The sequence below is a fragment of the Callospermophilus lateralis genome, chromosome 4 (genome assembly GCF_048772815.1).
Source record: "Callospermophilus lateralis isolate mCalLat2 chromosome 4, mCalLat2.hap1, whole genome shotgun sequence".
NCBI classification, from domain to species: Eukaryota; Metazoa; Chordata; class Mammalia; order Rodentia; family Sciuridae; genus Callospermophilus; species Callospermophilus lateralis.
In genome coordinates this window covers 79263091-79287239 of record NC_135308.1, presented here as the reverse complement: position 1 = coordinate 79287239, position 24149 = coordinate 79263091, and the positions used below count along the sequence as shown (strand labels likewise).

Below are 24149 nucleotides of genomic sequence, written 5' to 3'. Positions count from 1 at the left end.
AATCCAAACTGATAATTTTCCTGATATCACAGGGGTTATCAAGGAAGGAAGAAAAACCTAGCCTTAACTATTCTCATGAACTAATAATTGGAGCACTGCAAATACTACATGGAACATCATTTGGCAAGAAAGGTGTATTCTACAAAGAGAGCAGAAGAACAAGAATCAACCAATCAACCCCATTTTAATAGGGACCTCAACCTCCACTAAAATACAATTTTGAGGTTCCTAAACTACAATACAAACCTTCAATACTCTTAGAATAGTGCTGAAATACCATCTGCTATTATCTGTACATTAAGAATCAGACTATCTAGAAATTTGTTTTTATACATAAGAACCAAAGCTCCCTGGGAGCAAAATCCCCAAACATGTGACAGGCTACTGAAGTTATTTCATGGACAGAAAGCATTGAAATCTTGTTACACCATGGGTAAGTGGCAGATATGAAAGTGAAAAAATTAGGGGGGGTTGAGCAAATAAGAGGCAGACATAGGACAACTGCTTACTCATGGAGATTTTGAATCTATTCTTCTGTTTGGTCTACCCAGGGTCTTGCATGAACCCTGTGCAGATGAGGGATCCCAATTATCTTATTAGAAAAGTTTTAGAGCCAACACTAATCTATATAATATCTTTGTATGAATGTGAGGAAAAACAGGATAACAGAAGTCTGGGTAAAGTGCTTATGATTTTAAACAATTATTCAGGAAGATATTATTTTTCTCAACTCATCTATTATTACCCTAGAAAGCTTTCCCTTAACTAACTCCAGAAACAAGTAGTTTTGTTTGTTCTCTAGTTCTCATTCCTGCTCTCCTTCAAAGCAAACAAACAGCAGGAAAGCAGTGGAGCCTAGCAGCAGGAAACAGCCCTGGACATGGCTGCCTCTGTGACCACTGTCTTCACAACAGCCTTGTCCCATGCCTCACAATCCCACCTGCAAAAGTGAGATGATGATGATAATCAGCGATACCTAATAACTAGGTTCTCCCAATGAAATGGATTGAAATAAGTGCTGAATGAAGGTTCTTGGTTATACCCAGCCTTGGTTGTTAGAGACAATCACTGCCTGAATCAGGATTTTGGAGTAGATTACACAAGTGGTCATATTTGGGATGCATTTGGAAAGTAGAGTCAAATAGATTTGGAAATAGGCAGGGTCTTGGGGAGTGGGGAACCAAAAAGACTCCTTTATAAAAAAAAATAGTTTAGTGAAACAGTTGTCATTAGCTGAGAAAGCACTGGGAGATTTTATGAGCTATATTTTCTCCCTTTCCCAGAGTTCCTCTGAGTTTAAGACTTCATCTGGGTTTAGGACCTCAGAACATTACTATATTTGGAGGCAAGCCCTTTAAAAAATGCTTAAGTAAAAATGAGGCTGTGGCAGGTATAGTGGTGCATGCCTATAATCCCAGTGGCTCAGGAGGCTGAGGCAGAAGGATTGCAAGTTCAAAGCCAACCTCAGCAACAGCAAGGCACTAAGCAACTCAGTGAGATCCTGCCTCTAAATACAATATAAAATAAGGCTGGAGATGTGGCTCAGAGGTTGGGTGTCCCTGAGTTCAATCCCCGATTTCCAAAAAAAAAAAAAAATGAAGCTGTTAGTGTGTTAGTGTCCATCCTAACACAATATGACAGGTGTCCTCGTAAGAAGATGGTGTTTGGATACACAGAGAGACAGCAGGGATGCATGTGCATAAATAAGGTCCCCTATGAGCACCAAGGCAATACTCTGGGAGCCAGGGACAGCAGCCTATAAAAAAGACAGAGCTGCTGCTACTTTCATCTTGAATTTGTAACTTCAAACCTATGTGAAAAAAAAATCTGCTGTTAATTTTACCCAGACTATAGATTTTTTTCGGCATTTGTTGCAGACTAAGATGATGAAAAAATAAGAATTAGGATGTAGAAGGCAAGAATTCTATTGATGACAGCTAAGTATAACACATGTATTCAAGAGAAGTGGGCTACTTGAGGTCTGCAATTCACCTTAAGGCACCTCACCTGCTACCGAGGTCTTGCTTATTGCTTCAACCATACCCTTCCTACCTGACAGTCTTACCTGTGGGTTCTTCCTTAACCACTGTTTTGGTTGTGTGTGGTGGGGTCACAGGTGATATTTCTTTCATACTACACTAATTGCTTTCACTCATTGCTAACTTGGGAGAAGGTCAGGCAAAGGGCCTAATCGGAGTGATATTTGAAAGAATCACAAAGCCAGTGAAAAATTGCCAACAGCATTTATATTCCCCTTTAGAATACATCTATGATTATGCCAGAGGAAAAAATCCATCAGCCTGGACACCCTGTGAATGTCATGTTATCTATAGAAAAACCCATTGTTTAAGACATCTTCCTGCAATAGGTCTGCATACTACAGGAAGGGCCAGAAGACTGGACAAGGGGCCTATTTTTAAGATTTCCAGTCACAAGCCTGGGGCCTTAGTTCAGTAGCAGAGCAGTTGCCTAGCATGCTTTTGAGGCTCTGGGTTCGATCGTCAGCACCACATAAAAATACACAAATAAAATAAAGGAAATCTGTCCATTTAAAACTAAAAAAAAAAAAAAAAAAAAACAGATTTCCAGTCACATGGCCATCCCTGGTATATCTCCAACGAATCTGTCCTCAATTTACCACGAGCTCTGTAATGAAAGGAATCACACACACACACACACACACACACACACACACACACAAGATCTAAAATGATAAGATGCAGCTAGTGAGACTGATCAATCTAGATCTTCCATGAAAAGGATGAGCAGGTAAGTACCTGAAACAACAGAATGAGCACAAGGTGAAAAGAGGTAAACAATGCAGTACCCAAGAATACTTGTTGGAAACACAATACCTTTTAACCAAATTTTGAAGTAAAAATTCAACAATCTAATACAATCAATGCAGACTTGTAAGATTCAATAAAGGAGTTCATTCTAAATAAAAAGGAGTGGGGAGCTAAACGTAAGATGATATGTAAAATCAGGAGGTTGTTCAAAACTTGAACATCTGATTCCAAAGGAGAGTGGAAAACGATTATCAGGGTACCACACACAAAAGTCTCTGGTGGAGAACAACCTGAGGAAACAGCACAGAACATGACTGCTAAACTAAACACAAATGCAAAGCAATTGAATCTACAAAAGTGATGTCCTGCTGCCTCATTCAAGTGAATAGTTGTGGCCCATCAATTTTCACTGGTGTGATTCATAATGCTTTCTTCAATAAAGCAAGTTCCAAAGGCATCCTATAGAACATCTCACAAAAGGACAGGAGCCTAGAAGAAGACTGAGACCTGAAATGTGCATTCCCATTTCTGGGGGTGCGAAACCCCATGACTTGTTTTGTGACTGCTTTTGCTTTAACAATACCCAGGGATATCAATGAAAACAGAATACTTTAGGGTATATGCTTCCACAGAACCAAGGCCTCCTGATTAGAACCAGATCCAGTGATTCCTGGACATTGTTTCTGGGTCTGAACAGACTGAGGGTCATCTTTCAGTCACCAAGTGTCCATGTGATATCCTAAGCTATTGCAGAGTTGAGAAGGAAGGACCCTAAATAATCAAAACTTCAGCTACCTATCATATGCACGAGAACCTAGACATGATTGATGGAGTTTTGACTATAATAAGAAAAAAAAGACTATCTCCATTTTTGATGCTAGGGTCATTGCTGACACAAATATGCACGTGTGTGTAGCACCAACCTCCCACAAACACAATACACAATGGAAGGGTAAAGTCACAGTCTCATCAATCAGACTAAAGTTCAAACAACTAGAAAACCTCAATTCTAATATCTTTGCTGAATACTTGCCTAGTTTCCTTCAACACGATTGCCCAATTCACATGTTGTACTTCTTATAAATGACATGTGACAACCTCTTGCCCAGCCTATCCTGCTGGGCTGAGGTCCCAAAGAGAAAGTAGGGAGGCAAGACATGCTAGTGTGTCAGCTGTGAGGTCACTGAGACCTGGAGCTCAAAGGCACCACTGTTCCTCTCCTCCTTATAAAGGGAGCTGCCCTGCTTTCCCCAGCACAGACTTGGGAGCAACTTCAGAGCCTCCTCCAAGATGCTGGTGGTCCTGCTCACAGTGGCCTTGCTGGCCCTGAGTCCAGCTCAGAGTTCCAATGAAGGTATTAGCAAAGGGATGGGAGGTGGGATGACTTTGGGAACTCAGGAGGCCCCTTGGGAGAGAAAAAGAAGGCAGATTAGGCTAAGTGGGATGTGGCCCCACAATTTTTATGAAAAGTGTAAGGCCATACATTCTATATCAGGGCCATAGAGTTGAAGTTGAAATAAATAAAATAGAATAAAAATTTCTGATGCGAGGAATGACAAGGATTTGCATTTATAGAGAAATGTCTCTGTGTTTTGAAGGGTACAGGGGAAGGTTGGAAGACAGACCCAGGGAAAGCAGTCGTGAAGGCATTACTGTAATCAAAGCAGACAGTGGGTACAGGCTGTCTTACTGGACAGTGATGCCAGTTGAGGAAGAAGAGGAACACATATGGGGGCTGTGTCAGAGACAGAGATCCAGGAAAATGTGGGACTTTCTCTACACAGTAAGATAGAAATATCAGGAACCAATTTCTCATTTCCTCTGACCTTCATTCAATATTGCAAAGTGCTGAAAATTGTGTATATGACATTGCACCCAAGAGTTTACTACTGATGTCCCCTCTCTAAAAAACATGTCAAATGTGCAAATAATTTAATGCAGAAAAAGCTTAAAAGAAGACTAAAATGGGACAGTGTAATACCCAGAATACTTAACAAATATTAGCAGTAAGGCTTGACAGATTCTAGAGAGGACCAAACGGTAGACATTTGCTGAGTTGAGACTCAGCTTAGTGACCCCCAGCCACTGCCTCACAACTTCCTGCCTTGCCAACAGCCACACAGGGAGAGGCTGACACGTTCACTTAGAGCTTAACAGGCTGTAGTTGGAAGTACTCTACCTTTCCTTGTAGAATATTTGTGAGCACGGAGGTTGGGGAATAACTTAATTTCATCATGTGCTTCATTTCCTAGAGGCCATCTATGAAGATTCTCCTTCCTCCCTGCCATCAGGTAAGTCTCAACTCATCTTCACTTGGCTTTCTCCTCCTCTTCTTCAGGAATTTCTTGAGTTCTACAATGTCTCATTGCTATAACTTTTATTTGGGGGCATTAATGACTTTTGGATCCCCTAATGATATAGACAAACCTTGCCCACCCTTGATTGTGGGGAACATTAGCAGAACCACCAATAGGGAAATGGGTTTGATGACAACAGGAGTAGTTTGCTATCTCAGGCTGAGAGGTGAACAACAAACGTGAGGTCTCCTAACTGACTCCTCTGTGGTACTGAAAGTGGCAAAATGGCTTTCTCCTCCACCATATTGTTTTCTAGAAAAAAAAACTATAACTTCAAGGTGAAATGCACAACATTGTACCTGTGTCCTTTTCCTCCAGGGGTTATGTCCCTATACTTCAGGTAGTCAGTGAAACCAATGTGGGGCCATCACTTTGTCTTCCTCTTCCCTCTCTTAGATCTGATCCACATTGGGCCTGGGGCACTAAGTAATTAGCTCCAGTTTCAATTTCTGCCTTAAGTGTCCTGACTTGGATTTACAAAGGGCAGATTTTCACTGTGTCCTGAAATACAATCAGCAGACATTTATAATCCTTTGCTTGTCATCTCTTGTGTACAGGGAAACATCCTCTGGGGATGGGAAGGCATCCAAGACCTTCCTTTTGCGCAGAATTAAGTTTAAATACTCGTCATACGTAGATGTTAGACATTCCACATGATTAGTACACAGGCTGAGGGAAGGTCCTCATGAGGAAACACTGGACACAAGGGAGGTTAGCAGTTAAAAAGAAAGTCTGGCACAAAATGTCTGTGTGACAAAGTTAGAGAAGTAGATGGTGAGGAGGTTCTTCCACCACTAATGCCATCTACTCCTGTGCTGTACCCACACAGAGGCTGAGGACTTAAGCCAGAGCTCTGAACAAGTCCCTCACAGGCCACCCCCTGGAGGACGCCCACCCAAACCCCCTGCTGATGGTGGAGATGACAATGAAGATGAAGATGAAGGTGATGACTCAGAGCAGGGACCACCCCAAGGAGGCAATCAGCAGTCTCCTAAACCTCCTCGTCCTGGACAGCAGCAGGGACCACCCCAACAAGGAGCCCAACAGCAGCATCCTCGCCCTCCTCATCCTAATAACCCACAGGGACCTCCACAAGAAGAAGCCCACCAGCGTCATCGTCGCTCTCCTCATCCTGGTAACCAGCAGAGAACACTCCAACAAGAAGAGCAGCAGCAGCAACAGCAGCAGCAGCAACAACCATTTCGCCCTCTTTGTCCTGGTAACCAGCAGGGACCACCCCCACAAGGAGGCCAGCAGCAGCAGCAGCAGCAACAGCCAAATGGTCTTCCTCGTCCTGGAAACTAACAAGGACCATCTCAATAAAAAGGTAATCGGGAGCTTCCTGCCACATATTATCCTGCAAAGCCCTGGGCATCACCAGAACCTTCTCAAGAAGATAGAGTTCAAATACCTCCCCAGCTCCATCTCCCCTAGTTCTAGAATTCAGTGGCAGCTGGGATTTAGGCTCACTCTCCACCAAGGGCCCTAACTTGTTAATCTCAAAATTCAAGGTGTTAACAAATTCTCTGGGAACATGTTGAAAATATGTGATCATGGAGCTCATTTCTAAATGTCTAGATTCAGGTATTCCTGGGTACTGTAGGATGACCCTTTTAAGTTCTCCAAGGTCATTCTGATTTTGAAAAGAACTGCATCAAACGCCCCTTTCCCCACATTTACTTGTGTTTCTTTGTAGAATCAAAGCAGTATTCTTTCTCCCTTGCATCCTCTGTCTCCTTGCTCACACTCCAATGGCTTTTCATTTCCTGTTTCTACTTGACTTTTCTGCTCAGTTCTATCTCCCAACAGCCCTGTCAGTCAGTACACATTCTAAATAATTTCAATCTGTGCCTCCAAGCATAGATATTTAAATGCTTACTTGCAAATGAATCTATGCTTGCATCATAAAAATTATGACTGAATTGAAGTTCAGTAGCTGTATCTAACAGGCATAACATATGTTACTCCATATTGATTTGGATGTAAGTCTCATTCATCAATTCATTCGAATATCCTCCTGGGAACATTTAATCACATATAATCACGACACTTTTTTCTTACAAATGATACCATCAGTTACATGCAGATATATATGTTGCTGATTTCAAATATAATAGTTCAGCAAATTTTCCATACCTTTTTTGAAGATACGTGCATCTTTCTAGTGTCTTTTTCCCTTCCTTACTTTAATTTCTTCCTCCCTCCCTTTCTTCCTTTTCTCTCTTTATTTTCTTCTTTCTTTCTTACTTTCTAAATTTCTGTCTTAACGTCTAAATTCATTTTTCTTAATTTCTAAATATTATTCTTCTCCTCCTCTTATTCTTGCTCCTCCTCTTTCTCTTTCTCATCCTCCTCCTTCTCTATTATTTTTGTTCCACTGTGTTACTATGCCAAAATTTTGCTCATCAGGCCATGTTTAAGATACTAAAACTGGTCTTGCTCCCCTATTATAGTTATAGGTTTCAGTGACCTGCTTTATAAGTATATCTTTGATCATTTTCAATAGCAACTCAAAAATAAGCAATAAATGATACTCTTCATCTCTTTACTGTGTACACAACAATATTATGTGCTAGGCGCCTAACCAGAGTGAACAAAAAGAAATAGGGAATGAGAAGGGGAAGAGGGAGAGGAGGTAGGCTCTCACCTACCTTACTTCAGAGACAGCAGCAAGGGATCAGAAGCCTCCTGCACGCCACATCTTCCCTATAACCTTCCTTGTTTCTTTGTTTCAGAAAGTGAATGAGAAGATGATGTCCTTCAGGAAGTTGTGCCTTTGGATCATACAGTCACAACAGTCTCTTCTCTATACCAATAAAATAATTAGCAAATGATTTCTGATTGCTGTCTCTCTTTCTGGGGTTGGAGAGTCTGGACTTGGAGGGTCATGGACATGATAAAAGAACATCCTGGACCCCTTCTCATGAATGCTTCCAGAAAGCTCCCCTCTATCTTTATCCACAAGCCAGTTACCAGGAAAAGATTTTCAGTATTCTTGGTCTTCCTTGGATTGCATTATACAAATGCAATTTTTAAAAGTTATTTCAGAATACATGTACTGATGCTCTTGTAATTTGGAGGAATGAAGGAATGTATGGAAATGTTGTGTAATGAAAGTTTGATACATTTTTCAAAGGCAAGTGAATTTGAGTCCTCAAACCCGATGTTAAGATCTATCTTTTTTCTTGCAGAATCTGTACTGTCATCAAGCTAATATAGTAGAATTATAAGTGGTAATATTGCAGCAGGACACATTGGGCTTTTGGAACTTCAATTTCTTAGCCACACATTAATCACATCATTTATATAACTCAGGGAAGATAAAACACCATTTCTTATTTCTCATGTAATTTTAATATAGCAAATAATCCTAATAGATCATTTATTTTTTGAGTCCAGGTCATTCTCTGGCGCCAAATATGACCTCAAACTCAATATACTCTTACCTCAGTCAAAAACAGACGAGAATATAAGCCCAGTGAATCCTAATTAGTTTTCTCTCTCTCTCTCTCTCTCTCTCTCTCTCTCTCTCTCTCTCTCTCTCTCACACACACACACACACACACACACACACACACACACAATAAGGAACATTTATTCTCAAGCAAAAAAAAAAAAAGTCATGTAAAAAACTACAAGGAGTTCCCAAGCACCTGGTGTCTGTGTCAAAGAGGGCCCCTGAAATCTACAACACTTTGGGTGGTGTGGTGAAGGAGGGATCAGCCCTCTTATAAAGGTGACAGGCATCATACACAACAGGGATTCAATTCTAATGCAATCTGTTCTTTCCACATCTTCATTGTGAGTCTCTTCAGATTATTTTGTGCAGTGAATTTTTTACGAACCATAGATCCTTCTTGGAATAACATGGTGTTAAGGCCTACCATTCTTCCTCCATTTCCCCAGTGCATTCCTTCTTTTATGTTTTCCACAGCCAAACGACATCTCAGCACTGGGTGTGTGATGGGACAGATGCATTAAAATCTGGTTTAGCTGTCAGCGTTTTCTACCTCCAATATATTCAGTATCCTGGGTATTTCTGCTAGACAAATTCTTCTCAAAAAAACAATTTCATCATTTCCTTTTATAATTTAAGAATCTATGGAAATTTACCACTAAGTTCAAACACCATTTACTATGGTTTAAATGATGGTGTCCTCTCCAAAATTCAGGTTGAAACTTGATTTCCAAATACAACAGTTTTAAGAAGTTGTGACCTTGAGAGGGACAGTGGTACACATCTGTAATCCTAGTCACTCTGGAGACAGAGGCCAGAAGATTCCAAATTTAAGGTCAGCCTGTGCAATTTAGCAAGACTCTGTCTCAAAAAATAAAAAGGGCTAGAGATGAAGCTCAGTGGTAAAGTGCCCTGGGCTCAATCCCAGTAGAGGGGGAAGTGGGTGTAGGTGTGACCTTTGGGAGAGTCAAGCATCCTTACAGAAGAGCTCAGGGCTAAAGTGAACACTTGCTTTCCCTTCCATACTTTCTACCATGTGAGGACACAGTGTCCTTCCCTCAAGAGTAGCAACAAGGTAACACCCTGGAGGAAGAGAGCAATCCTCATCAGACATCAGTCAGCCCTGCTGGCTCCTTGATCTTGGATTTTCCAGCCTCCAGAACTGTGAGAAATACATTTCTGTTCTTTATAAATTATACAGTCAGGTATTTTGCTGTAGCAGCACAAATGGACTAAGACACTATTTAAACAATCAAATCTTCATTTTCTCTCTGAAGAGACTTTTCTCTACGCACATAGCTAGGCTGCTCATCTCCCTGCCTCTTCAGCGTACTTCCATCATCCAGGTGAATTTGCTTTAGTCTTTTTTGGCTTTAGTTGTAGATGGAAATAATATCTTTTGTTTATTATGTGGTGCTGAGGATCAAACCCAGGGCCTCACAACTGCAGGGCAAGCGCTGTATCACTGAGCTACAGCCCCAGCCCTGCATTAGTCTTAATATTCCCTTCCCCTACCTGAGGTACTCTTGCCGTCACTTGGAATCTTGCTTTTCTCTTGTGTGCAAGCTCCATTTCTCCACAAAACTTTCTCTATCCTCAGAAATCCTTACCTTCTGGTCACCATTGATATTTATATGGAATATTCTACATGTTAAATAAGAAACGAGATGGGAATGACAAAGAGAAGACCTATCTCCAAGCCCATAATACCAGACTATAACTAGCCTAAGAAATAACATGTGAGTCTTCACTTATTACTAATAACAGTAACCAAAAACATGCTGTTTCCTTTGCACACTCATGAATGAGAACACATCTTAGTTAACACCGAAAAAGAATATATCAACAAGTGATTTGTTCTTATGCACATAACCGATAAGTGACACAAAAAAATCCTCATAAAATCCATTGTTTATGGATAATAAATATCCAGTAGTTTCTACTGGACCAAAATTTTCTTTCCTGAGTTTCTCTCTTTTAGGGCACAGTTTATCATTCCATAAATAAAATCAGTAAAAGAATCCTTGGGGACCAAAATTTACTAAGTTCAATACATTTTTTTACATCCCTGAGGTCTCCAGGCTGCACAAGGTCACAGAAGCAGCTGTGGACCACTGAGCCCTGGAGACAGGCACTGGCAGGAATGAATATGGACTGTGAAGGGATATGATCCACAGTGACACTGGGGTGACATTCCAGAACCATCTACAATAGGGGGTGTCTAGGCTTTTTAAAAGATGCATCATCCTTTGGGAGTCTCCCCAAGAAAATGCATTTAAACTCAAACAAATGCATATATTTTATAGACTCCATGAAACCCAGCCAGTGAATTCTCAGAGGTCTAAGACCCCAAGTTAAGAACTATTGATCTACACTTCCACCAGAAACTCACTTACTCCTACTATTGAAGAATCAGCTGCACACCATTTCCCATTTTCCTTCTCAGACTTGGGACTGCAATAGTAGATGAGTCATACCTATTGTGAGGAGTGGAGTCGGCCTGCAGCCTAGTGAGCAGTTTATATATTTCTTTAATTATTGTCCTTGTTTTTAGTTATTCCAAAGTTGGTCCACAGAACTTCAGGGGACTATAACATTTATTTTCTTCTTACGAGACTTCTATGATGGGTCCACGTTGACCAGGAGTATACAGAAAACTACACCATCAAGTACCCACAGGACAATGTGTCAGAATTGGCAGTCTGTCAGTTGTTCCACAATGTCAGATTAAGGGAAGCACTGGAGGCTGATACTGGGCCCATTCCCTTTCCAGGTGACAGCCTAGCCTTAAAACAGGGATGCCTCAAAGATGATCTGGGATTAGAATAGTTCTAATCATATAAAAGTCTTCTTCCACAGCCAGGGGTATAGCTCAGTGATTGAGCGCTTGCCTAGTATGTATAGGCCTTGGGTTTGATCCCCAGAACCACACACAAAATAATAATAATTGTAAAAGTCCTCTTCCAGGTCCTAGATAAAGTACATTCCATATCAAGGCCAAAGAGCTGAAGAGGACTCCTTTTGGTGGGGGGTCTCAGACAGCTCTTGCACCTGAGTTTCATCTCACCTTTGCTCTGTCACTCTGGGTACCAAGAACCTTGGTCAGGTATGAGAAAGTTTCCATTTCTATTCTTTGTTCTAACTGTCCTGTGCATAGATGCCAAATAAGGATGGCGCACAGGCCTTGGCAGTTACTCGTGCCTTGGATGGATGAATGGCTGTAGTCCATCTAGTTCCTCGGTTGCACCTGTTTGTATATTCCAGGCACTGGGAACACAGATGTTCAGAACCTCTTTACAATCAACATGCCAAATATCTGTAATCATTCCCCAGATCTGACAAACCTTCTGGGATCTGAAGGCAAAGAAAGAATTTGTGACTATTGCTGAAGCTGCCTTAAGGCTGGCCATTAGAAACCTGAACCACAATTTTCACTGAGAATCCAAATCCCAGACCACCTTTTATTTGCTTGGGCTAGGATGAAGGCAACACAAAAAAGATGCTGCAAGTTCCAGGGAAACCAAATTTTGTGGCAAGCTACGTCTACCACCATTTCTCAATGGTGACTTCTCCACAGGACTTGCCCAAGCACAAGCAAAGGACCCACCAATAGTCCAATGTACACCATACACAGATCAAACCTGCGGAAAAGGGCTGGTGCTGGTCCTGAGACACAAGCCTGCACACAAAGGCCCAGAGGCTGGCATTTTTGTCCATCACAGCAAATACCTTCCTAGTGTGAGCATTAGGACAGAGGGGCTGGCAACATGCAGATGAGCTATTTGACACCAAGTCAGTCCAAAGAAGCAGCTCACAGGCCGCCTCTGCTGCCTCATGGCAGCCTCCATGTACCATGTCGAGGAATAACTCCTATCTACTGTGGGCGTCATCTCCTTCCGTAACCCCTCTTCACTTCTATTCTGTCGTTTCCACATGGGCTAGAGGCTGGACCCCACACTCCAAGCCAGAGAACATGGAGGAATTTCTCTGCAGGGGATCCTGGATAAGTATTTAGTCACAATATCTAGATTCGGTAATGATGAGAAAAATGCTGGCCAAAACACTGCCGAAATTTCCAAAAGGTAAATTTCTGTGTATTCCTGCCTAATCTTCCACAGTGGTATAAACAATTTTTCTACCATTTCTCATCATTTGCAAAATTTTTTGTCAAGTCCAAACGTAATTGAAAATGAGGTAGGTAGTTTCTCTCCTCATGCCTTTGTCTTTGTGGTGACAGTTGAGGCCTGTGCCATGAAAGCACTCGTCTCCAGGGCAGAGGCAGCCCCAAGGGCGGACACCAGTAGCTGGTAGAGCTTCTCAGTTGGCTATTTTTTCAATCTCGTCCAAATCATCTGTATTCAATCTTCCTATCTTCCTATTAAAATGCTTCTGGATTCTGTTCAGGATGCTCATGCTGTGCTTTCTGTCAACCATGTTCACCGCCAGGCCTCTCTTGCCAAAGCGGCCAGTGCGTCCAATCCAGTGCAGGTAGGTCTGGTTGTCTGGGTTCCCGTCCTTGTCCACAGAAAAATCGAAGTTGATGATTACAGACACTTGTTCAACATCGATACCTCGAGCACAAACGTTGGTGGTCACCAGAACCTTCTCTTTGCCCTCTTGGAAGCGCTCAATCACAGCAGCCCTCTGCTCCACCATCATTTCTCCACTCAGCAGAGCCACCTGGTGGCCTTCTTTTGAGAGCTCTGCTGCCAACCAACTAGCTGTTTTGCGGGTATGGCAGAAGATCATGGCTTGTGCGATGGTGATGGCCCCATGCAGGTTGCACAAGGCCTGAAACTTCTCATCTCTTGTTATTGCACAGGATATAGTACTGCTTGATGATATCCAATGTCTCCTTCTCATGCTTTAGTTTGATAATATTAGGGGTCTGGGACCACTTTCTGGGCAAACTTCCACACAGAGTCTTCAAAAGTGGCAGAGAAAAGCAACATCTGGCAGTTCTTGGGTAGCAGCCTCTGGATACGGATGCTCTGATCTTGGTGGCCCTGAGTGGCTATCATCATGTCAGCCTCATCCAGAACAAACACCTTGATCCTTCTGCAGTCAATGAACCTGAGCTTGGAGTACATCAGTCCAGGATAGTCCCCAGAGTACCAATGACAATCTACTCACTGATCTTCTGACCTCTTTCCAATGTATTGCCTCGAACAGCATAAGCTAGCTTCAATTCAGGGTAAAATCTGGCCATCTGTTCAATCACTTTTCCTGTTTGAAGGGTGAGCTCATATGTGGGGGAGAGGCACAGACACTGGGGATATACATTTGCAGGTTCTACTGGGCTGAGAATAGCCAACACAAAGACAGCTGTTTTACCAGTACCAGACTGAGACTGAGCAAGTGCTGTGGGGGTTAAGCAAGCATCAGAGGCTATGCGTTCTCTTGGATTTTGGATGGACAATTGAAACCCATGGCATAGACTCCTTGGAGAAGCTGTGCTTTCAGTCGAAGCTCTTCAAAAGACTTCACTGAGTAGAGTGGGGAGTTCAGATATTGCTACAGGACTTCCACTTGGTTAGTGTTATCCACAAGGTTGCTTCGGATCAGCTTGTTGAGTAAAGACTGGGCAGCTTTGTCCTCTTTCTCTTCTTCATCTGTCTTCTCTGCATTAGCATTGGTCTTGACAACAGCACCATTGACATCTGGTTTGATTTTCCCTTCCTTAAGATTCAAGTTGCTTAACGACTCAGCCGCTGCTTCCTGTTCCTCCACCGCCAGGGCCCACCAGTTGGTGACCAGGGTCCCCAGCACAGGCTGGACAGGACGCAGCCACTGGAGGGTGTGCCAGCAGGTGCGGTGCAGTCTCTCTCTCTCTCTTTTTATAAGACAAAAATACCTTCTTTAGTGATATTTCAAGGGCACTCTGGAATCTCCTAAAATTAGATTGAGCCCAAAAATTTAATTTTGGGAACAGGTCAAAATGTCAAATGTTAAGAATACTTGAATAAATAAAATCAGAGCTCACTATCAAACAATACCAAAGTATTGTTAGTTGTCACAAAATACTGTAAGTAATATGTATAGGGCTATATAATTGGAAAATAAGAACTGAGGTGTCTTACCATTAAGAAAACTCACTTTTCTTAAGAAATCAAGGACTTCACAGAACACCATATGAAGCAAAATAAATTATCTTTTTTTTTAAAGAGAGAGAGAGAGAGAGAGAGAATTTTTTAATATTTATTTTTTAGTTCTCAGCGGACACAACATCTTTGTTTGTATGTGGTGCTGAGGATCGAACCCGGGCCGCACGCACACCAGGCGAGCGCGCTACCACTTGAGCCACATCCCCAGCCCAAAATAAATTATCTTGATGAAACCAAAAATTGATTCTAAGGCCAGTTACTTAAAAGATAAAATTCTTCACCTTGCAAGACTGAATTTTATCATTTTAATAAGACTAAACCACTTCTAGTTTCCTTCCAACGTCATTTTGTTATTAAGAATCACCATTGAGGGCCGGGGCTGAAGCTAAGTGACAGAGCACTTGCCTAGCATGCATGAGGCACTGGGTTTGATCCTCAGCACCACATAAAAATAAACAAATCAAATGAAGGCATTCTGTTCATCTACACCTCCAAGAAAAAAAAATTTTTTTTTAAATTTCCAGTCACGTGGCCATCCCTGGTATATCTCCAACCAATCTGTCCTCAATTTACCACGAGCTCTGTAATGAAAGGAACAATGACATAAGATACACATACAAGATCTAAAATGCTAAGATGCAGCTGGTGAGACTGATCAATCTAGATCTTCCATGAAAAGGGTGAGCAGGTAACTACCAAACACAACAGAATGAGCACAGGTGAAAAGAGGCAAGCAATGCAGGTGCCAAAGAAGACTTGTTGGAAACACAATACCTTTCAACCAAATTTTGAAGTAAAAATTCAACAATCTAATGAAACATAGAATCAATGCAGACTTGTAAGATTCAATAAAGGAGTTCATTCTAAACATAAAGGAACGGGGAGCTCAAAATAAAATGATATATAAAATCCGGAGGTTGTTCAAAACTTGAACATCTGATTCCAAAGGAGAGTGGGAGAAATGATTATCAGGGTACCACACACAAAAGTCTCTGGTGGAGAACAACCTGAGGAAACAGCACAGAACATGACTACTAACCCAAACACAAATGCAAAGCAATTGAACCTACAAAAGTGATGTCCTGCTGCCTTATTCAAGTGAATAGTTGTGGCCCATCAATTTTCACTGGTGTGATTCATAATGCTTTCTTCAAAAAAGCAAGTTCCCAAGGCATCCTATAGAACATCTCACAAAAGTGACAGGAGCCTAGAGGAAGACTGAGACCTGAAATGTGTGGTTTCTCTAGGAACTGTGCATTCCCGTTGCTGGGGGTGCAAAACCCCATGGCTTTTTTGTGACTGCTTTTGCTTTAACAATACCCAGGGATATCAATGAAAACAGAATACTTTAGGGTATATGCTTCCACAGAACCAAGGCCTCTTGATTAGAACCAGATCCAGTGATTCCTGGACATTGTTTCTGGGTCTGAACAGACTGAGGGTCATCTTTCAGTCACCAAGTGTCCATGTGATATCCTAAGCTATTGCAGAGTTGAGAAGGAAGGACCCTAAATAATCAAAACTTCAGCTACCTATATCATATGCACGGGAACATAGACATCATGATTGATGGAGTTTTGACTATAATAAGAGAAAAAAGACTATCTCCATTTTTGATGCTGGGGTCATTGCTGACACAAATATGCACGTGTGTGTAGCACCAACCTCCCACAAACACAATACACAATGGAAGGGCAAAGTCACAGTCTCATCAATCAGACTAAAGTTCAAACAACTAGAGAACCTCAATTCTAATATCTTTGCTGAATACTTGCCTAGTTTCCTTCAACACTATTGCCCAAGTCACATATTGTACTTCTTATAAATGACATGTGACAACCTCTTGCCCAGCCTATCCTGCTGGGCTGAGGTCCCAAAGAGAAAGTAGGGAGGCCAGACATGCTAGTGTGTCAGCTGTGAGGTCACTGAGACCTGGAGCTCAAAGGCACCACTGTTCCTCTCCTCCTTATAAAGGGAGCTGCCCTGCTTCCCTCAGCACAGACTTGGAAGCAACTTCAGAGCCTCCTCCAAGATGCTGGTGGTCCTGCTCACAGTGGCCTTGCTGGCCCTGAGTCCAGCTCAGAGCTCCAGTGAAGGTATAACAAAAGGGATGGGAGTTGGGATGATTTTAGGGACACAGGAGGCCCCACGGGAGAGAAACAGAAGGTAGATTATTTAAAGTGGGATGTGGCTTCAGAGTTTTTATGAAAAGTGTGAGGCCATGCATTCCATATCAGGGCGGTAGAGTTGAAGAAACCACTGAAAATATAAAATAGAATAAAAATCTTTGATGCGAGGAATGACAAGGATTTGCATTTATAGAGAAATGTCTCTGTGTTTTGAAGGGTACAGGGGAGGGTGGGAAGACAGACCCAGGGAAAGTAGTCGTGAAGGCATTACTGTAATCAAAACAGACAGTGGGTACAGGCAGCCTTACTGGACAGTGGTGCCTGTTGAGGAAGAAGAGGCACACATATGGGGGCTGTGACAGAGACAGAGATCCAGGAAAATGTGGGACTTTCTCTACACAGTAATATAGAATTATCAGGAACCAATTTCTCATTGTCTCTGATCTCCATTCAATATTGCAAAGTCCTGAAAATAGTGTATGTGACATTGCACCCAAGAGTTCACTACTGGTGTCCCCGCTTTAGAAAGCATGTCAAATGTGCAAATGATTGAATGCAGAAAAAGTTTAAAAGAAGACTAAAATGGGGCAGGGAAATACCCAGAATACTTCACAAATATTAGCAGGAAGGCTTGATGGATTCTAGAGAGGACCAAATGGTAGACATTTGCTGAGTTGAGACTCAGCATAGCAACAGCCACACAGGGAGAGGCTGACACGTTCACTTAGGGGGTGACAGGCTGTAGTGAGAAGTACTCTACCTTTCTTGTAGAATATTTGTGAGCACGGAGGTTGGGGAATAACTTAATTTCATCATGTGCTTCATTTCCTAGAGGCCATCTATGAAGATTCTCCTTCCTCCCTGCCATCAGGTAAGTCTCAACTCATCGTCACTTGGCTTTCTCCTCCTTTCCTTTTGGAATTTTTTTTTCATTTCTACAATGTCTCATTGCCATGATTTTTATTTGGGGGCATTAGTGACTGTTGGTTCCCATAATGATATAGACAAACCTTGCCCACCATTGATTCGGGGGAAATTAGCAGAACCACCAATAGGGAAATGGGTTTGATGACAACAGGAGTAGTTTGCTGCATCAGGCTGAGAGGTGAACAACAAATGTGAGGTCTCCTAACAGACTCCTCTGTGGTACTGAGAGCAGCAAAATGGCTTTCTCCTCCACCATGTTTTTTTCTACAAAATAAATATGGCTTCAAGGTGAAATGCACAAAACTGTATCTGTGTCCTTTTCCTCCAGGTGTTATGTCCCTATAGCTTTAGGTAGTCAGTGAAACCCATGTGGGTACATCACTTTGTCTTCCTCTTCCCTGTCTTAGATCTGATCCACATGGGCCTGGGGCACTAAGTAATTAGCTCCAGTTTCAACTTCTGCCTTAAGTGTCCTGACTTGGATTTACAAAGGGCAAATTTTCACTGTGTCCTGAAGTACAATCAGCAGACATTTATAATCCTTTGCTTGTCATCTCTTGTGTACAGGGAAACATCCTCTGGGGATGAGAAGGCATCCAAGACCTTCCTTTTGCACAGAATTAAGTTTAAATACTCGTCATACGTAGATGTTAGACATTCCACATGATTAGTACACAGGCTGAGGGAAGGTCCTCATGAGGAAACACTGGACACAAGGGAGGTTAGCAGTTAAAAAGAAAGTCTGGCACAAAATGTCTGTGTGACAAAGTCAGAGAAGTAGATGGTGAGGCGGTTCTTCCACCACTAATGCCATCTACTCCTGTGCTGTACCCACACAGAGGCTGAGGACTTAAGCCAGAGCTCTGAACAAGTCCCTCACAGGCCACCCCCTGGAGGACGCCCACCCAAACCCCCTGCTGATGGTGGAGATGAGAGTGAGGATGAAGATGAAGGTGATGATTCAGAGCAGGGACCACCCCAAGGAGGCAATCAGCAGTCTCCTAAACCTCCTCGTCCTGGACAGCAGCAGGGACCACCCCAACAAAGAGGCCAACAGCAGCATCCTCCTCAACCTGATGACCCACAGGGACCTCCACAAGAAGCAGCCCATCAGCGTCGTCGTAGGTCTCCTCATCCTGGTATCCAGCAGGGACCACCCCAACAAGAAGAGCAGCAGCAGCAGCAACAACCATTTCGCCCTCTTCGTTCTGGTAACCAGCAGAGACCACCCCAACAAGGAGGCCCCCAGCAGCAGCAGCAGCAGCAGCAACCAGGTAGCCCCCCTCGTCCTGGTAACCAGCAGGGACCACTCCAACAAGGAGGCCAGCAGCAGCAGCAGCAGCAGCAGCAGCAACAGCCAAATGGTCTTCCTCGTCCTGGAAACTAACAAGGTAAATAAAAACTTAATCGGGAGCTTCCTGCCACATATCATCCTGCAAAGCTCTGGGGATCTCCAGAACCTTCTCAGTAGATAGAGTTCAAATACCTCCCCAGCTCCATCTCCCCTAGTTCTAGAATTCAGTGGCAGCTGGGATTTAGGCTCACTCTCCACCAAGGGCCCTAACTTGTTAATCTCAAAATTCAAGGTGTTAACAAATTCTCTGGGAACATGTTGAAAATATGTGATCATGGAGCTCATTTCTAAATGTCTAGATTCAGGTATTCCTGGGTACTGTAGGATGACCCTTTTAAGTTCTCCAAGGTCATTCTGATTTTGAGAAGGACTGCATCAAACGCCCCTTTCCCCACATTTACTTGTGTTTCTTTGTAGAATCAAAGCAGTATTCTTTCTCCCTTGCATCCTCTTCCTGTTTCTACTTGACTTTTCTGCTCAGTTCTATCTCCCAACAGCCCTGTCAGTCCAGTATACATTCTAAATTAATTCAATCTGTGCCTCCAAGTGTAGATTTTTAAATGTTTACTTGCAAATGAATCTATGCTCGCATCATAAAAATTATGACTGAATTGAAATTCAGTAGCTGTATCTAAGAGGCATATCATATGTTACTCCATATTTATTCGGATAGATGTATCATTCATCAATTTGTTTGAACATCCTTCTGGAAACATTTAATCACATATAATCATGACACTTTTTTCTTACAAATAATACCATCAGTTACATGCAGATATCTATGTTGCTGATTTCAAATATCATACTTCAGAAAATTTTCCATACCATTCATGAACATATGTGCATCTTTCTAGTGTCTTTTTCCTTCCTTCTTTCCTTTTATCCTCCCTTTCTTCCTTTTCCCTTTATTTTCTTCCTTTCTTTCTTTCTAAATTTATTTCTTAATGTCTAAATTTCATTTTTCTTAATTTCTAAATTTCCTTCTTCTCCTCCTCTTCTTCTTGCTCCTCCTCTTTCTCTTGCTCATCCTCCTATTTCTCTATTATTGTTGTCCACTCATCAAATTTTCACTCATCAAGCCATGTTTAAGATTCTAAAACTGGTCTTGCTCCCCGATTGTAGTTATAGGTTTCAGTGACCTGCTTTATAAATATATCTTTGATCATTTTCAATAGCAACTCAAAGATAAGCAATAAATGAATAATCTTCATCTCTTTACTGTGTACACAACAATACTATGTGCTAGGCGCCTAACCAGAGTGAACAAAAAGAAATAGGGAATGAGAAGGGGAAGAGGGAGAGGAGGTGGGCTCTCACCTACCTTACTTCAGAGACAGCAGCAAGGGATCAGAAGCCTCCTGCATGCCACATCTTCCCTATAACCTTCCTTGTTTCTTTGTTTCAGAAAGTGAATGAGAAGATGATGTCCTTCAGGAAGTTGTGCCTTTGGACCATACAGTCACAACAGCCTCTTCTCTATACCAATAAAATAATTAGCATATGATTTCTGATTGCTGTCTCTCTTTCTGGGGAGAGAGTCTGGACTTGGAGAGTCTGGACTTGGAGGGTCATGGACACGATACAAGAACATCCCGGACCCCTTCTCATGATTGCTTCCAGAAAGCTCCCCTCTATCTTTATCCACAAGCCAGTTACCAGGGAAAAGATTTTCAGTATTCTTGGTCTTCCTTGGATTGCATTATACTACTGCAATTTTTAAAAATTATTTCAGTTACATGTACTAATGCTCTTGTAATTTGGAGGACTGAAGGAATACAGAACAAAAGTATCATACATTTTTCCAAAAGCAAGTGACTTGGAGTCCTTCAAACATGATGTTAAGATCTACCCTTTTTCTTACAGAATCTGGACTGTCATCCAACTAATATACTAGAATTATAACTGGTGATTTTGCACCAGGACACATTAGGCTTTGGGTAACTTCAATTTCTTAGCCACACTTTAAACACATTCATTTAAATAACTCAGTAAAGATAAAACACCATTTCTTATTTACCATGTAACTTTAATATATCCAATAATCCTAATCGATTATTTATTTTTTGAGATCAGATCACCCTCTGTTGCCCAATATGACCTCAAACTCAATAGACTCCTGCCTCAGTCAAACACATAGCTTAGAATATAATAAGCCCAGTGAATCCTAACTAGTTTACTATCTCTCCTTTTATAAGACCAAATACCTTCTTTAGTGATATTGGAAGAGCACAATCTAATCTCCCAAAATTATATTGAACACAAAAAATTTAGTCAAAATGTCAGAAGGTTAAGAATACTTGAATAAATAAAATCAGAGCTCACTATCAAACAATGCCAAAGTATTGTTAGTTGTAACAAAATAGTGTAAGTCAAATATATAGGGCTTTGTAATTGTAATATAAGAACTGAGGTGTCTTACCATTAAGAAAACTCACTTTTATTTAGAACTCAGGGACTTCATAGAACACCGTATGAAGCATAAGATATTATCTTGATGAAATCTCTTTACTGTGTACACAACAATATTATGTGCTAGGTGCCTAACCAGAGTGAACAAATCTTTGATTCTTAGGCCAGTTACCTAAAAGATCAAATTCCTTACCTCGCAAGACTGAATTTTATCATTTTAATGAAGACTAAACCACTTCTAGTTTGCTTCCTATGTCATTTTGATATTAAGAATAACCATTTTGGGGAGAAAAAAAAAGAATTACCATTTTGGAAAAAAAAAAAGAATAACTATTTTGGGCTGGGGCTGTTGCTCAGTGTTAGAGCTCCTGCCTCACACTTGTGAGGCACTGGGTTCTATGCTCTGCACCACATACAAATAAATAAAGATATATTTTTAAAAAGAATCACCATTTTAATAGTAATTACATAAATGCATTTAATGGTAACTTGATTATCTGTACATAAAATTCATTATTCTCTGCAAGTTGTAGTGGCACACACCTGTAATCCTATCAGCTCAGGAGGCTGAGGAAGGAGAATCTCAAGTTCTAAGCCAGCCTCAGCAACTTAGTGAGGCCCTAAGCAATTCAGGGAGACCCTGTCTCTAATAAAATACAAAATAGGGCTCGGGATGTGGCTCAGTGGTTAAGTGCCCTGGGTTCAATACCCAGTGCAGGAAGAAATTCTTATTCTAGATTCCTTTTCCAAATAACTTCTAATTTTTCTTATACATGTATTTAGGGTTTGTTCTATATTTTCTTCTTTCTTATAGTGAGTAATTCATTTATAATGGTAAGCATTCTAATTTTACTTAAAAAAAAACTTCATTCCTCAAACTTCATTTGTCCAAAATATAATTTATTTTACCATATGCAAAGTTCATTTTCTTGCTTTTTCTAATATTAATTTGAATATAATAATTAGAATATTTTACTTAATTTTAATTATTATAGGTATACATAAAAGTAGAATTTAGTGTTTTGTTTTGTTTTTCACTGTCTAGCATTTATTCACACTCAAGGGTAAGAATAGGTACAAATAATAAACAGTGCTTTAAGTACAGATAAATAGTTCTAGTTTCTAAAGAAAACAATTCTATATAATTCTAAGTTAAGTATTTTCTAAATTCTTATTTAAAATAGAAGGCTATTTGCATTAAGTTCTACTCCACCATAACCCTTTGAGAGCATAAGGATAAGCGGTGAATTCTATACTTCAAGAAGTCAACAGAAAGATGGGAGATAGTTCACCCACCTCCCTGAACTATATCCCTCAACTGGAAAGAGAATTACTTGCATCATAGATAACATAGATAATAAATGCAGAAATTATTTGCTAGCTAAAGATAGCAAATCACTTGGAAAAAGTGATAAGAATTTCTCTGAATCAGTTCTGTGGATTCTGAAACTTCACTGCACTGAAGTTTTGATTCCAACGTCTTAAATTCATTTAAACTCCAGGAAGACTTAAATTCCCATAATGAAAGCTTCCTGTTGCTAGGAATGATGGTGGAAGACAGTCTGTAATCATCATGAATGGCATCTAGAGTAAGTAACAAAATGGTTTACCTAGTAAAGAAGCAACAGTGCTGTCCATGAAATAGTTGTCAAGTGTGGCACCAAAATGACCACAACTGTGAAGGAACAAACCCCAAATCTGTCAATTTATATATCTAAGTTGTTATATTTTGAATGTTCAAGATGGCAAAAATATCTAGGTTAAAGTATGTTCCATAAATAAAGGATCATTTTCAAGTCATGCAGTTTTTAAAAACTACATAAAACATAAAGTGATTGCAATCTTGATGCCGGAATGGTGCCTGCTCCACTGACTTTCTGCCCAAGATCATTTGACCTCTTCTACTCAGACCTCTACATGATTATCAGAAAATAACATATTTGATAATGACCAACATAGCAATGTTTAGATTTTCCCAAAAAAATTTGCTTTCTATTTAGATTGATCATGATACAATAGAACAATCTCCAAATAGAACGATCTCATGCTTTAAAAACAATCTCATGCAATAAGTGCAATTTTAAAAGTCCTGTGTTAATAACAACATTTGGTATTATAAGAGGCAAAATCATTTGGATTTAAAAAAATGATTACTATAGAATAAAAATTAGATTTCCAAACAAAACTTTCAGTGTATAAAATGCTAAATTTGATTCTATAGTCTATTGATGCAAAGAATTTTAAGATCTACACCATATTTTCCTAATTGGGATTTTGAAACAATAAGCATAATTCTTAAGCAGATTACTACAATGTTTGCTCAAAGGACAAGCTCCCTTTTGCCAAGAACTCTCTTTTTTAGTTCAGTTGGAGGAATTTCCATTATAAATTCTTGAACAGCAGTTCTAAACATGATTTAAAATGTATTACTTTCCTCCCTGTCTCTTAACTTTTTCTTTATGTTGTAAAGACATGTGCACAGAAAAATGTTCTTTTGACAGAGGTTAATAAATTTAGTTTCCTGATTAAATAATAACATTTTTGTCTGTTTGACTTTCTCTCTGGCATACTATATAATGTTTCTGTAGTTACAAATCCAAACAAACCAGCCAACTGGAGCATC

General features: G+C 40.8%; 1 protein-coding gene and 1 pseudogene across 1 annotated transcript in view; one reads left to right on the top strand and one right to left on the bottom strand.

The window, feature by feature from the left end:
* Nucleotides 1-24149, top strand: part of LOC143398375 (uncharacterized) — an 81656-nt gene that overhangs the window by 38792 nt on the left and 18715 nt on the right. The gene's annotated exons all lie outside the window — the stretch shown is intronic.
* On the bottom strand, nucleotides 12921-14033 carry LOC143396716 (ATP-dependent RNA helicase DDX19B pseudogene; annotated as a pseudogene).